The 14,387-nt window shown below is 36.0% G+C and overlaps 1 protein-coding gene across 1 annotated transcript in view; it reads right to left on the reverse strand.

Moving 5' to 3' along the window:
- TRPC4 (transient receptor potential cation channel subfamily C member 4) overlaps positions 1-14,387 on the reverse strand; it is a 298,431-nt gene that overhangs the window by 283,420 nt on the left and 624 nt on the right. The window lies entirely within an intron of this gene.

The following is a 14,387-nucleotide window of genomic DNA, read 5'->3' on the forward strand; positions in this document are numbered from 1 at the left end:
GGCAAGTTTCAGAGTCTCTTCTGTCAGACATTTTGGCCTTCTCTTTTCTCATCTTTTTAGTGATCTCTTGCTTTCTTTATGGATAATGTTCTTGATATCCTCCCACAATTCTTCTGGTTTTTGGTCATTGGTGTTCAATGCTTCAAATCTATTCTTTAGATGATCTCTAAATTCAGGAGGGATATAATCAAGATCATATTTTGGCTCTCTTGGACTTATTTTAATTGTCTTTAACTTGAAGTTAAACTTGCACATGAGCAGTTGATGGTCTGTTCCACAACCAGGTCCTGGCCTGGTTTTGGCTGAAGATATTGAGCTTTTTCACCGCCTCTTGCCACAGATGTAGTCAATCTGATTTCTGTGTGTTCCATCTGGTGAAGTCCACGTGTAGAGCCACCGTTTGTTCTGTTGAAAAAAGGTGTTTGCAATGAACAAGTCGTTGGTCTTGCAAAATTCTACCATGCGAGTTCCAGCATTATTTCTGTCACCAAGGCCAAATTTTCCAACTACCGATGATTCTTCTTTGTTTCCAACTTTTGCATTCCAGTCACCAGTGATATTTAACACATCCTGCATGCATGTTCAGTCAATTTCAGACTGCAGAAGTTGGTAAAAAATCTTCAATTTCCTCATCTTTGGCTTTGGTGGTTGGTGCATAAATTTGAATAATAATCGTATTAACGGGTCTTCCTTGTAGGTGTATGAGTAATATCCTATCACTGACAGCATTGTACTTCAGGACAGATCTTGAAACATCCTTTGTGATGATGAATGCCATGCCATTCCACTTCAAATTCTCATTCCCAGCATAGTAGATCCCATGGTTGTCTGATTCAAAATTGCCAAAACCTGTCCATTTCAGCTCACTAATGCTGGGGATATCAATAGTTATGCATTCCATTTCATTTTTGACAACTTCCAATTTTCCTAGATTCATACTTCATACATTCCATGTTTCAATGATTAATGAATGTCTGCAGCTGTTTATCTTCGATTGGAGTGGTGCCACATCAGCAAATGGAGGTCTCGACAGTTTTACCTTAGCCATAGGACTAAGGCTGGGTTTACTCAGATGATGCAGCAATTTCCCAGTCCTATTTTGAGTCTTCTAACCTAACCGGACTATTCATAAAGTTGTGCTGTAATGAATCAAACAGTGTTTCTTTGCTATTCATAAGGTTTTCCCTGACCAATTACATGTAGTTCAGTGATATTGATTATATTTTTAAAGTTGTGCAACCATTCTCACCTTCCTTTTCTGAGTTGTTCCTTACGAATATAGTCTTACTGCCCCCTAAATTTTCTATCTAATCTTTCTTGTTGCTCTTGTCAATTTGGTTCCATATAGATGATTATTTATTTATTTTTCACTTTTATTGTGGTCAAAACATAAACTAGAAGACATTTGCCAACATAACAACTTCCCAATGGATGATATATTTTTTTTAAATTGTGTTTTGGGTGCAAATTTACAGAGCAAATTCACTTCCATACAGCAGTTCACATATACTTTGTCTCATGACATTAACCACAGTTTACCACAATGCACTATTTGTTTACCACTTCCTCCCCATAGTTACTTCTTCCCAGTATCCTATGGATGACATTTTTCATGTCGTACCACCATTATTGCTATCCTTTTCCAAAGTATTCCCCCATCATCAGCGTAAACTCGATGCACTGCAAACAAAAGCTTCCCCTTCCCTCCTCCCTCCTACCCCTGGTGACCACTAATAATCTTTGGTTTCTATCAATGTGTATATATATACACAGAGATCTAGGAATTTAGCCTGCCCTTCCCTCCCATGCATGATAACAAATAAAGAATAAATAATAAATAAATAAATATTAATAATCCAATCCTTCCATGTATAAACATATCCTTGACTTTTTACAATAGTGGACTAATATAATAGTTGTCCTTCTGTGATTGATTTGTTTCACTCAGCATAATGTCCTCCAAGTTCATCCACTTTATGTTGTGTTTTGCAGGTTTTGTATTATCATTTAGGGTTGCATATTATTCCATTTTGTGTATGTACCACAGTTTGTTTACCCATTTCTCGGTTCATGGGCACTTAGGATGTTTCCAGATCTTTGCTATTGTGAATAATTTTGCAATGAACATTGGTGTGCATGTATCTGTTTGTGTTCTGCCTCTCATTTTTTAGGATATATACCTGGTAAGTGGGTTGCTGGATCAAATGGTATTTCTATTTCCAATTTTTAAGGAACTGCCATACTGACTTCCACAAGGGTTTTATCCTTTTACAGTCCCACCAGCAGTGTACGAGAGTCCCAATCTCTCCACATCCTCACCAGCATTTGTTATTTTCTGTGTTGAACTTTGCTACTAATGCTGGGGTGAGATGGTATCTCATGATTGTTTGATTTGCTGGGAGCTCTGGTAGCATAGTGCCTAAGGCATTTGACTACTAACTAGAAGACTGGCAGATCAAACCCACCAGCCACTCCTTGAAAGGAAGGTTCGGCAATCTATTTCCATAGTGAAACTGCCTCAGAAACCCAATGAGGGGTCGCCATGAGTCAGAGATGACTCGACGGCACATAACAACAAGAACAATGATAGCAAATGGTGGTGAACATTTCTTCATGTGTTTGTTGGCTGCTTGAATATCTTCTTTGGTGAAGTGTCTGTTCATATCTCCTGTTCATTTTTGAATTGGATTGTTTGTCTTTTTTGATGTTGATGTGTTAGAGTTTTCTATAATTTTAAAGATAAGTCCATTGCCCAATATGTCATTGTCAAATATTGTTTTCCAATTCTGTAGGTTCTCTTTTTGCTCTTTTGGAGAAGTCTTTTGATGCATATAATAATTTAATTCTTAGAAGGTCCCAATAATCTAGTTTATCTTCTGCTGTTTGTGCATCTTGGATTATACTTGGTAGTCTATGTATGTCATAAATTGAGGCCTCTAAGTTTGTCTCTATTTTTTCTTTGATGAACTTTATAGTTCTAGGTTTCACATATAAGTCTCTGATTCATCTAGACTTAATTTTGGCGTATGGTGTGATGTATGGATCTTGTTTCATTTTTCTGCAAACGGGTATCCAGTTTTGCCAGGGCCATTTGTGAAAGAGACTATCACTTTCCCATTTAATGGATTTTAACCCTTTGTCAAAGATCAGCTGACCATAGGTTGATGGATTGGCTTCTGAGTTCTCAATTCTGCTCCACTGGTCTATGTGTCTCTCCTACTAATGCCAGACTGTGGCAACTGTGGTTGTATACTAGGTTTTGTGATCTGGCAGTGTGATACCTTCTACTTTATCATCTTCTTCAGCAGTGCTTTGCTTATTTGAGGTCTATTCCCTTCCCATATAAAATTAGTGCTTGGTTTTTCAATGTCTTTAAAGATTGTTGATGGAATCTGGATCAGGATTGTATTGAATGTATAGATTGCTTTGAGTAGTATTGACAGGTTCACAACATTCAATCTTCCTATCCACGAGTATGGAATGTGAAGTGGTGTTTTGTATTTTTCTTTGTATAGGTCATTTGTGTTCCTGGAATGATTTATTCCCAAATATTTTATCTTTTTGGTAGCTACTGTAAATGATATTGACATCTTTATTTCCTTATCAGAGACCACTTGGCTGGTATAGAAGAATCCAACTGATTTTTTTATGTTGATTATGTATCCTGTCACTATGTTAAATCTTTCAATAAGTTCCAGTAGTTTCTTGCTGAGTCTTTAGGGTTTTCTCTATATAGGATTAGATCATCTGTGTATAGGGATAGTTTTACTTCTTCATTATCAATTTGGAAACCTTTGATTTCACTTTCTTTTCTTACCGCCCTGGCTAGGACTTCCAATACAATGTTGAATAGCAGTAGAGATAAAGGACATCCTTGTCTTGTTCCTCTTCACAAGGGGAATGTTTTTAGTCTTCCTCTATTGAGAATAACATTGGCTGTTGGTTTTGCATATATACCCTTTAATATGTTGAGAAATTTCCCTTCCATTCCTATTTTTGTGAGAGCTTTTATCAGGAATCAATATTGGATTTTATAAAATGCCTTTTCTGTATCTATTGATAAGATCATGTGATTTGATTTTTTTTCTTTGTTTTTACTTATATGATAGATTATGTTAATTGTTTTTCTAATGTTGAGCCATCTTTGTATACCTTGTATGAAGCCCACTTGGTCATGATATATAGTTTTTTTTTAATATGTTTTTGGAATATATTGGTTATGATTCTGTTGAAGATTTTGCATCTATAATCAGGAAGGATATTGCTTTGTAGATTTCCTTTCTAATGATGTCTTTGCCTGGTTTTGGTATTAGGGTTATATTTGCTTCATCAAATGATTTTGGGAAGATGCCATCTTTTTCTGTGTTCTCATATAGATTAACAAGGATTGGTGTCAGCTTTTCTTTGAACGATTGGTAGAATTCTCCAGCAAAAACTTCTGGGCCAGGACTCATGTTTGTTGGTAATTTTTTTTATGACCTCTTCAATTTCTTCTTTCGTTATAAAAGAAAAGCTGCTTCTTTTCTCATAAACCAAACTCACTGCCATTGAGTTAATTCTGACTCATAGCGACCCCTCCTTGGGTTTCTGAGGTGGTATCTCTATGAAAATAGATTGCCCAACTTCCCTTTCAAGAGGTGACTGGTGGGTTTGAACTGCCAGTCTTCTGGTTAGCAGTCAAATGCCTTAGGCACTATGCCACTAGAGCTCCCACAATCTTTACAGAAGCAGGTGGATTTGACCTGCTAACCTTTTTCTAGTCTCTTTGTTTTTTTCTATTGTCTTTATATTTTTTGTTTCATTTATTTCCGCTTGAATCTTTATTTATTTATTTATTTTTCTTCTGAGGACTGTAGGCTTTTTTTGTTTTTATTGTTCTAATTGTTGGATATATTGGGTTAAGGTATTGATTCTGGCTCTTTCTTCTTTTTTGATGTGTGTATTGCTACAAATTGCCCTTTGATCACTACTTTTGCTGTTTCCCAAAGATTTAGGTATATTGTCTTTTCATTCTCATTTGATTCAAGGAATTTTTTAAGTTAATTTTTCATTTCTTCCATTATCCAGTTGTTTTTGAGAAGGGTGTTATTCAGTTTCCATGCTTTTTTTTTTCCCCATTCATTGCTCTTCCTAGTGTTCATTTCTAATTTTATAGAATTGTGATCTGAGAAGACGCTTTGCAGTATTTCTATGTTTGTAAATTTATTGAGGCTTTCTTTATGGCCTAACATATTGAACATCTGGAGAATGTTCCATATATCTTAAAAAAGAATTTATATTGTGTTGTTGTGTGAAGTGTTCTGTAAAAGTCTGTAAGGTCGAGTTAGTTGATGGTATTGCTTAGTTCTGAATTTTTGTTGAGTTTCTTACCAGTTGTTCTATCTTTTATTGAAAGCGGTGTGTTAAAGACTCCTATTATTACTGTGGAGTCAGTCATCTATTTGTCTTTTTGATTCTGTTAAAGTCTGATTTGTGTATTTTGGGGCTCTTTCATTGGGTGCATAGATAATCAGCTCTGGCAGTATAATTTATAAGGCATTTGACTGTTAACCAGAAGGTCAGCAATCCAACCCATCAGCCACTCCGTGGAAAGAAAACTGGGTGATCGACTTTCATAAAGATTTATCACCTTTGAAACCCAATGAGAGTCATTATGAGTCAGCAATGACTTGATGGCAGTGAATTTGGTTTTGTTTTGATCCTCTTATTCAAATGATCTCATTATATAATGTCCTTCTTTGTCACATAGTGTTTTTTTTTTTTTTTCCTTAAAGTCTATTTTATCAGAAATTAGTATCCTGACTTCTATTATCTTTGTTTATGATTTGCTTGGTGTATCTTTTTCCAACCTTTGATTTTTAGTTTATTTTTGTCTTTGTGTTAAGGTGACTCTCTTGTAGACAACATATTGATAGGTCATGTTTTTTTATTCAGTCTGTAACTCTCCGTCTCTTGAGTGATGCATTCAATCTATTTCATTCAGTGTAATTATTGACAAGTATGAATTTATGGCTGTCATTTTGTTATATTTTGTGTGAGGGGGAGGGTGTGCTGTTGCTGATTTCTTTGTTCCATATAATTTTCTGTGCTGAGCTCATTTTGTTTATGGAATGTGTTATCATCACCTTCAGTGCTGTTGATTTAGTATTGCTAATTACGTATACTTTCCACTTTTTCATTTTGATGCAAAGATTTATTATTTTTCTTTGCAATTACCCTGTGACTTATTATTTTCCTCCCAAGTTTGAAACATTCTGTTCTATCTTTCAATTGTCTTGACTTCCTCACATTTAGAAGTTCTGTAACTACATTGGGTTGGTTTCTGGGTTCCGTCATCATAGGTTAATCATAGGTTGTTAATCATAGGTTGTTGTTTGCTGTTGTTGGTTCTTTGTCTGAAGGCATCCCTTTAGCATCTTTTGTAAAGTTGGTTTGGTTTTAATTTCTGCTTATCTGCAAATCTCCTAATTTTGCCATTATATTTGAGGGACAGTTCTGCTGGGTATATAATTCTGTATTGGAAATTTATTTCAGGGTTTTATATATACACCCTTCCACTGACTTCTTCCCTACATGGTTTCTGCCAAGACATCAGAGCTTTAGTCTTATTGGTTGTGCTCTGTAGGTAACTTTTCATTTTTCATGTGTTACTTTCAGGATTCTTTTTTTGTCTTTGGTTTTGGTGAGTTTGATGATGATATAGCTTGGTGATTTTCTTTTAGGGTCTATCCTGTTTGGAGTTGGTTGAATTTCTTGAATGGATACATTCTTGTGTTTCATCATATTAGGAAAATTCTGTTCCAATAAATCTTTAACAATTTTCTCTGTGGTTTTATATGTCTTTTTCTATTCTAGAATTCTGATTACATATAGGTTATTATTTTGATGGTATCTCACATGAATCTTAGTTTTTCTTCATTATTTTTTGATCTTTTGTCTGACTAATCCCTAGCAAAGTAGTATTGATGTATTCATCTTCAATCTTACTAATTCTGTATTCCATTGATTTGATTCTACTCCTTTGCCCATTCAATGTGTTATCTATTTCTGAAATTTTTGTATTAAACTTCTGGATTTCTGTTTATTATTTTTTGCAACATTTCTAATTTATGTTTATTCTGTCAATTTGTTCTTGTATTGTTTTCCTAAATTATTCTTGAGTTTTTTCTGTTTATTCCTTAATTTTATTTTCCTTGATTTGTCTACCGATCCATTGAAGGTACCAAAATATAATACTTTTGAGTTCCTTATAAGGAAGTTTCAATGCAGCATTTTCCTCAGGGATGTTTTCTGAGTTTGTATCCTGGTCCCTTGTTTCTACTATTTTATCTTGCTTCTTTGTGTGGACTGTGATGGTCTGTTGTCTCCATGACATTGGGTTGTACTTGTATTTATGTTTAATTTTTGGTTGTATGTTGGTGTGATTCACACAAAGATTTTTGTTTATCTTTTTTGTTTGTTTGTTTGTTTTGATATACTTGTTTGAGCAGGGTCCTGTGCTTCTTATTTACTAATTGTTGGTACTCAGGCACTCACAACCTGTCTCCTGGTAGGCATGATAGAGAATGAGAGTGTGTTCACAGATCTCTGTTAGCTATTTGTAAAGAGCAGTTGAGGGTGAGTTGAGCTTGTATTGACCAATACTTATTGTTGGTCAGTTAGTGTAAAAGTGAGAAGTGACTCTCACTCAGGAGCTGAGGCTGCAGGAGGTGCAGATAAGGTTAAGTTGTGTGAGAGCAGTAGCTTTTTCCAACTCAGCCAGAAATAATACCAATAAATAAATAAACCTCTAAAAATAAATAAAATAGTACAAGACAACAAAAAAGTCCAACCACATAAACAAACAGAAACAGTCACAGAAGAAAAAAGCAGTAAAGAAAAAGAAAAAAATTCAAAATATAATTTAAAAGGAGAAAAGAAAGATACTAATAAAGAGAAAAAAAATACAATATCTGGGGAGGGAAAAATGAGAGAAAAGAGCATGAGTAAATGAATAGGGAAAACTACAAACAGAAAGACAAAGTGTGGGAAAACAAAAAGAAAGAGAAAAGAAGAGAATGAAGAAAAGGGAAGAGAAAAAACAGGGGAAATATAAAAAAGATCCAGGAATGGGAAAGAGGGAAAAAAAGAAAAAAAGATAAAAAGAATAATTAAAAAACAGAACAAAACTGTGTGTGGGCGGTATGGCACCCAGGGTCTCTCAGGAGGCCACAGACCAGGATAGAACCCCCACAGGTCAAGAAGGTGGGTGGAGGCAGGTGCATGGCCACACCCCTTTTTACCAACAAGGCACAGGGCACAAGATTAACAAGGGTAATATCACACCTTTCCAGTTTTCAGTCTCCAGTTAGGTTGCCAGTGCTGTCCTCAGCAGGCAGACCTCACTCCCAGGTCATAGTCCAAGCAAGAACAACACATACACACACACTTGAAATGGCTGCACCAGCCGTTTGGAAATATCCAAAATGGCCATACCCTCAGGACAGCCACTGGCAGTCCACAGGTCCACCTGTCCTCTTCCTCACTCTTCTCCTTTTTGGTCATCAGGTACCAAAGCAGTCCTTACCCATGCAATCTTGGTGAGCACATTTGATTCTTAGGTTGCTATTGGGAAATATTCAGAATGACTGCCCTCAGGACAGCTGTCAATCTGCAGCTCCGTTTGGCTTCTTACTCACTGTTTCATTCAGGTTCTTCTACTAGTTGGCATTTAATCCACTTCTTTATCCTTTCCTTCAAAGCTTGGGCTTCCAGGATCATCTTCTGTATCGATTTCAATTGGTTTCTCATTACTTTATTGCAGAGGGTCTGTGTAGCTTATCTGACTATTCCACCATTTTGCCAGAAGTCTTCTTTCCAAGGCTGTAAATCTTTACCAGAGTAGATTGCCTCATCTTTCTCCTACAGAGCAGCTGGTGGGTTTAAACCACTAACTTTCTGGTTAATGGTTAGGCTAAATGCCTTACCCACCACACCACCAGAGCTCCTAATAACCAACGATATTTGGTAGCTAATACTTACTGGGCATCTATGTATTTAAGCACTTTACATAAGCTTGCTCTAATCCATACAACCCACTATTTGCCTGTCAGTTTGTCATACTGTGGTGGTGGTTTGCCTGTTGCTATGATGTCAGAAGCTATACCAGTTATTTACTATCAGGGCCACCAATGTTGGACAGGTTTCAGTGGAGCTTTCAAAGTTAAGACAGACTAGGAAGAAAGGCCTGGTGATCTACTTCTGAAAATTAGCCTATGAAGACCCTGTGGATCACACAGAACAATGCTGGACTGGCTTGCTTTGGATTCATCATTAGGAGAAATTAGCTGCTGGAGAACAACATCATATTTGGTGAAACAGGGCCCTCAAGGATGAAGGAGAAACTTTGTGAGATGGATTGGCACAGTTACTGCAGCAATGGACCCAAACATGCTGGCAATTATGAGGATGATACAGGAGGGGACAACATTTCTTTCTGTTAGACATAGGTTGTCATGAGTCAGAGCCAACTTGAAGGCAGCTAGCAACAACAACAGGTACAAATCAGTAAGGAAGTATCTGTGCTCTCATCTCACAAATGAGGCTGAGGAGCTTCGCTTTGTCCAAGCTGCCAAATAGTAAGATATAGGGCTAATCGTGGAACCATGGACTGGATTGTCAGTGAAGAAAATGTTAGAGGAGGCAATATGATTTATTTTATTTTCTGTGAGACATTCCCACTTCTAAAGTTGTTGTTTTGTTGATATGTGCCATCGAGTTGGACCTGACTCTTAGTGACCCCTCCTTGGGTTTCCAAGGCAATATCACTTCGGAAGTAGATTGCCCCATCTTCCTTCCAAGGATTGGCTGGTGGGTTTGAACCGCCAGCCTTCTGGTTAGCAGTCAAGTGCCTTAGGCACTATGCTACCAGAGTGGTTCTCAAAGGGTGGTCTTGTGACCAGAAGCTCAGTATCACCAGGGAGCCTGTTAGAAATACAAATTCTAGGGCCCATACCAGAACTTCTATATAAAACTTTGAGGATGGGGGTCCAGTACTTTGCATTGTAACAAGCCATTCTAGTGATTTTAAATCACTAGACATTAAATTGAAAACCACTGTCTAAGTGGAAGACGGAAATGCAGTTTGTTTCTGATAAAGGTTTACTGAAGCAGTTGAAACTGAAAGTCAATCTGGCCTTAAAAAAATCAGAGAGATAGGTCTGTTAGAAAGAATTATTATAAGTCAGGTAACCAATCGATTAAGTGAAAAGCAGCTTAAGGATACCCATAGTATTCTCTAGAGATATAAAGTACTAACAATGTTAGAGAAATGTTAAATAAAATTGTGAGAGAATACCAGTAAATGATTCCAGCAAGGGAGAAGTCCTGGTAAGAATGGATGTTTCATCTTGGTTAGTGCAGAAAAGCATGGATTTCTACTATGTGAGAGAAACAAATTTATTGTCACTCTTTATTTTTTGATACTGGAAATAAAAATGAAACACTAGGAACTCAATACCCAGGTTTATGAAGATCTGCATTAAATATTTATCTGGCAAAAAAATCTTTTTATTAGATGCTAAATTGAAAATATTACTTACACACTAAAAACCACACAACAATGAAGAATATGTAAAGGTAAGAAGAATGAATCTTTGCCAGAAAGACAGGAAGAAAGAGGATTTTATTTGCTCTTATGTCCCCACTACATACATATGAGTATGTATATACTTCCCCTACCTCCAACCTATCAATTTCATTATGTCACAAACTGGTTGCATCATACTTTGATCCTAACCTCTGTCTCAGTTAATGAACTTAAATTCTCCAAAGCATAAACTCTTAAACTTCTTCCTGTTACCCGGTCAGGCCCTTTTCCTCCCCCAGGCACAAACCCAGTAACAATTTGTATTTATCACATCTAGTTAAAGTCTTTCTTTCTTTTTTATTGTGGTAAATCTATGTTAATAAAATATTGGATGTTTCAATAATTTTCACATGTACTGTTCAGTGACATTAATTATGTCCATCATGTTGTTCAACCCAAACATGCTGGGTTGAACATCCTTATCTATTCCCAAATTATATCGTTACTCTTACAGGATCTCGGTGTCTCTTAACTTCATAGCTATTTAGGGTTTATTTCTCCTTCAGCTTTTCAATTTTTCCCATCACAATATTGTTCCTGTCTCTTTTCACAACTAGACCATAACACTCTCCAGAGCAGGCACAGTGTCTCCCACCCCAGCAGCCTGCACAAGACCTGGCAGAGTAAACATCCTAAAATTGTTCCCTCATGAATGTACTTGAATAATGCAAAAAATTAATCTGGAATCTCAGAGTCCTTACATTATGGGGATGCTATCAAACACTGAATCTCATCCCAGAGATAGAAATAAATTTGCAACAAAATTGTAAAGAAAGAATATATTTCTAAATCCACATTTGTCACATTTTAATATCTTAGTAATTTTCAGTAATCAGTTCTGCACAATTTTATGTTGGATTCTCTCTCTTGAACTATTTTAAGACAGTTATGTTAATATTATATATTTTTTACAGTTTAATATTATTGCTTTTGGGTTTTAACACTTGGCTCCAATGACTTCAACAACAAAATTAACGACTCATTGTACTTCAGAGGGTTTGGGGGATGCTGCTGAGACCAAAAATTAAGTGTATTATAAAAGTACACAAAATGGTTTTCAAAGGCCACAAGAACCATCTAGGGAATTAAAGTTTATGAATGAAAAAAAATCCAGGCAGGAACATGTTTGGTACCTTCAACACAGTGATTTATGGGAACTGTCAGTCCAAAAGCTGTTGACCATACTTAGTAGATATATAATCTAAGAAAATCACAGATGAACAGCCAAGCTCTAATGGAGTTTAATTTCATCCCTAAACTCTGAGAATATCTTTTGTATGTTGTACTATATACATTTCTTAGTGCTCTAATTTTGCTTTGATTGTACTAGATGCCAAGAACTTTGAGGTAGATTGCAAATGTTCTTCCAAAATTATATAGAGTTCAAACAAAAAGACACAATTTTCATTTATTATCAGCACCTTCACTGAAAAAGAATTCTAGAATGTACAAATAGAAAAGGAATTCTTGGCCAGCTGACTGATATAAGATAAATCTTCCAGAAACACATGGTCTGCTATGTTTCAGATGCCTGGCAGAGTCCAAGCCTTTACTGCCTTTTATTAATAATCAGGGTTCAGATCAAGTGCCTCTGAGGTGCCAGGACCTACTTGTGAGTCCAGAGTTTAGCTCAAAATTTGAACATCTTCCAAGAAACATTCTCATAATAAAGAGCTCTGGTGGCATAGTGCCTAAGGCATTTGACTGCTAACCAGAAGGCCGGCGGTTCAAACCCACCAGCCACTCCTCAGAAGGAAGATTGTGCAATCTTCTTCCATAGTGATACTGCTTCAGAAACCCAAGTAGGGGTTGCTATCAGCCTCTAAGGTGCCAGGACCTATTTATGAGTCCAGAATTTGAGCTTCTTCCAAGAAATGTTCTCATAATACCAGGCATCTTTTCCAGATATCAAATTACCAGTCAGCACAAACATAATTGACCTGATTAAAGAGACATCAAAATTTATAGCTAATGTTTTCTAGAAAACAGAACTAAAATGGTTCTTTAGAAACAAACGTGAAAAATACATTTGATGGCAACTTTGTTCTACAGAACCAACCATCTACCTATGGCTGCTATGATTGACAAAAAAAAGAAGAAGTTTTGCAATATAATATCACTGCTGTTAGAAAATGCAAAAATTTCAAAATTTCCAAAATAAAGTGATTAAAGCAGTAGCACCTAAACTTACATAGATAAAAACAGACTCCTATTCGTTCTTTCTAATTGTCTGCATATTCATAGTGGTGAAAAACTGGCATATAACAAAGTTATGTTTTTTGATATTACTATTACCTGTCTATCACAATCAAAGCTTGTATATGTTTGAAAAGATGGAAAAATGTTTTTGTATCAGTAAAATTTACCAATAAAGAAGACAACTCACAAACAACTGGATATGAAACAAACATTAAATAAAACAACAAACAAAACCAAACAAGTAAAAAGGTGTTGATACTGTGGTAGTGTTGTTCTATCAAAGTTTTGGTTCAGGGAAAAGGAGCAGGATGAGTGGTAATGAGACATAAGAACAGATCATAGAACACAGATTCTGAGTAGACAGGGTGAGTTTTTCAGACCGCACTCAGCCATGAAACTCTTTCTCTAACAATGACCAGGGTTCTGATAAAATCACTGCAGTAAAGCTGTATAATGATAGTAAGAAGCAACTACCACATAGCTTATTTTAAAAAGCTGTAACACCTCCTAACAGTCTATTATTTACAGAGACAGAGATTTGCACATTATGAAATAGGGCAGAAATTTCTAGAGCTGTAATAACACACATTTTATAAAATTTTACTTAAAAAGACATATTTTGAACCACTGAAGACTTGCAATGTCTTTGCAATTAGTCAATTAGCTTTGATAGAAGGAAGTGAAGAGTTCAATATGGAAGAGGAAAAAAAAAAACAAATCAACAACTCAGGTACAGAGTGGTAAAAAGGAACAGATCTAGACAGACAAATGCAGACTCCTTATTTATTTATTTTTTTAATGTCTCCACCTCTTTAGTGTTAACGACAAGGAAATAATAGAAAAAAATAATGTATTTATGGATGTATGTCATTTTAGTCTGTTTTCTACCGATGACATTAAGATACTACTAGAGTTTTGCAATCTACTTCCATATGGAAACCGCCTCAGAAATCCAAGAAGAAGTCTCTATGAGTCAAAACAACTCGATGGCAGTGAGCAGTGAGTTTTTTTTTTTTTTTTTTAGAGTTTTGATATTATTAAATTTGATATAGTTAAGTTTATCAGGAGCTCTGGTGGCATAGTGCCTAAGGCACTGCTAACCAGAAGCCTGGTGGTACAAACCCACCAGCCACTCCTAGGAAGAAAGATTGGGCAATCAACTTCCTTAGTGATACCGCCTTGGAAACCCAGAGAGGGGTCGCTATGAGTCGGATCCGACTTCACTGCAGTCAGCAGTGCTTTGCGTTTGCGTTACTGTCAGCATTCAATTATTTCCTAGCAATCTTTTGTGCTCACATCTTTAAGTCTCAATGCAAACGAATCCTAATGAATGTGTTAAAGAGTGATATTTAAATCACAAACAAGCAAGCAGTTAAGTAGGAAAACATAAAAAAAATATTCAGTCTGACTCTGTAGAAAGTTAGAAAATGAAATAGAAAAGAACATGCGTGCCTACACATTAAGTGTCATATGACATAATATGTTGAGCTTTATAAAAATTTTTTTCAATCTGTGCTATGTCATCATTGGTTAGTTTGTTTTGCTTTAATAGGAGATTCAT

This window comes from Orycteropus afer, unplaced genomic scaffold, assembly GCF_000298275.1.
Source record: "Orycteropus afer afer isolate SDZICR_OR568_19922 unplaced genomic scaffold, OryAfe1.0 scaffold00691, whole genome shotgun sequence".
NCBI lineage: Eukaryota > Metazoa > Chordata > Mammalia > Tubulidentata > Orycteropodidae > Orycteropus > Orycteropus afer.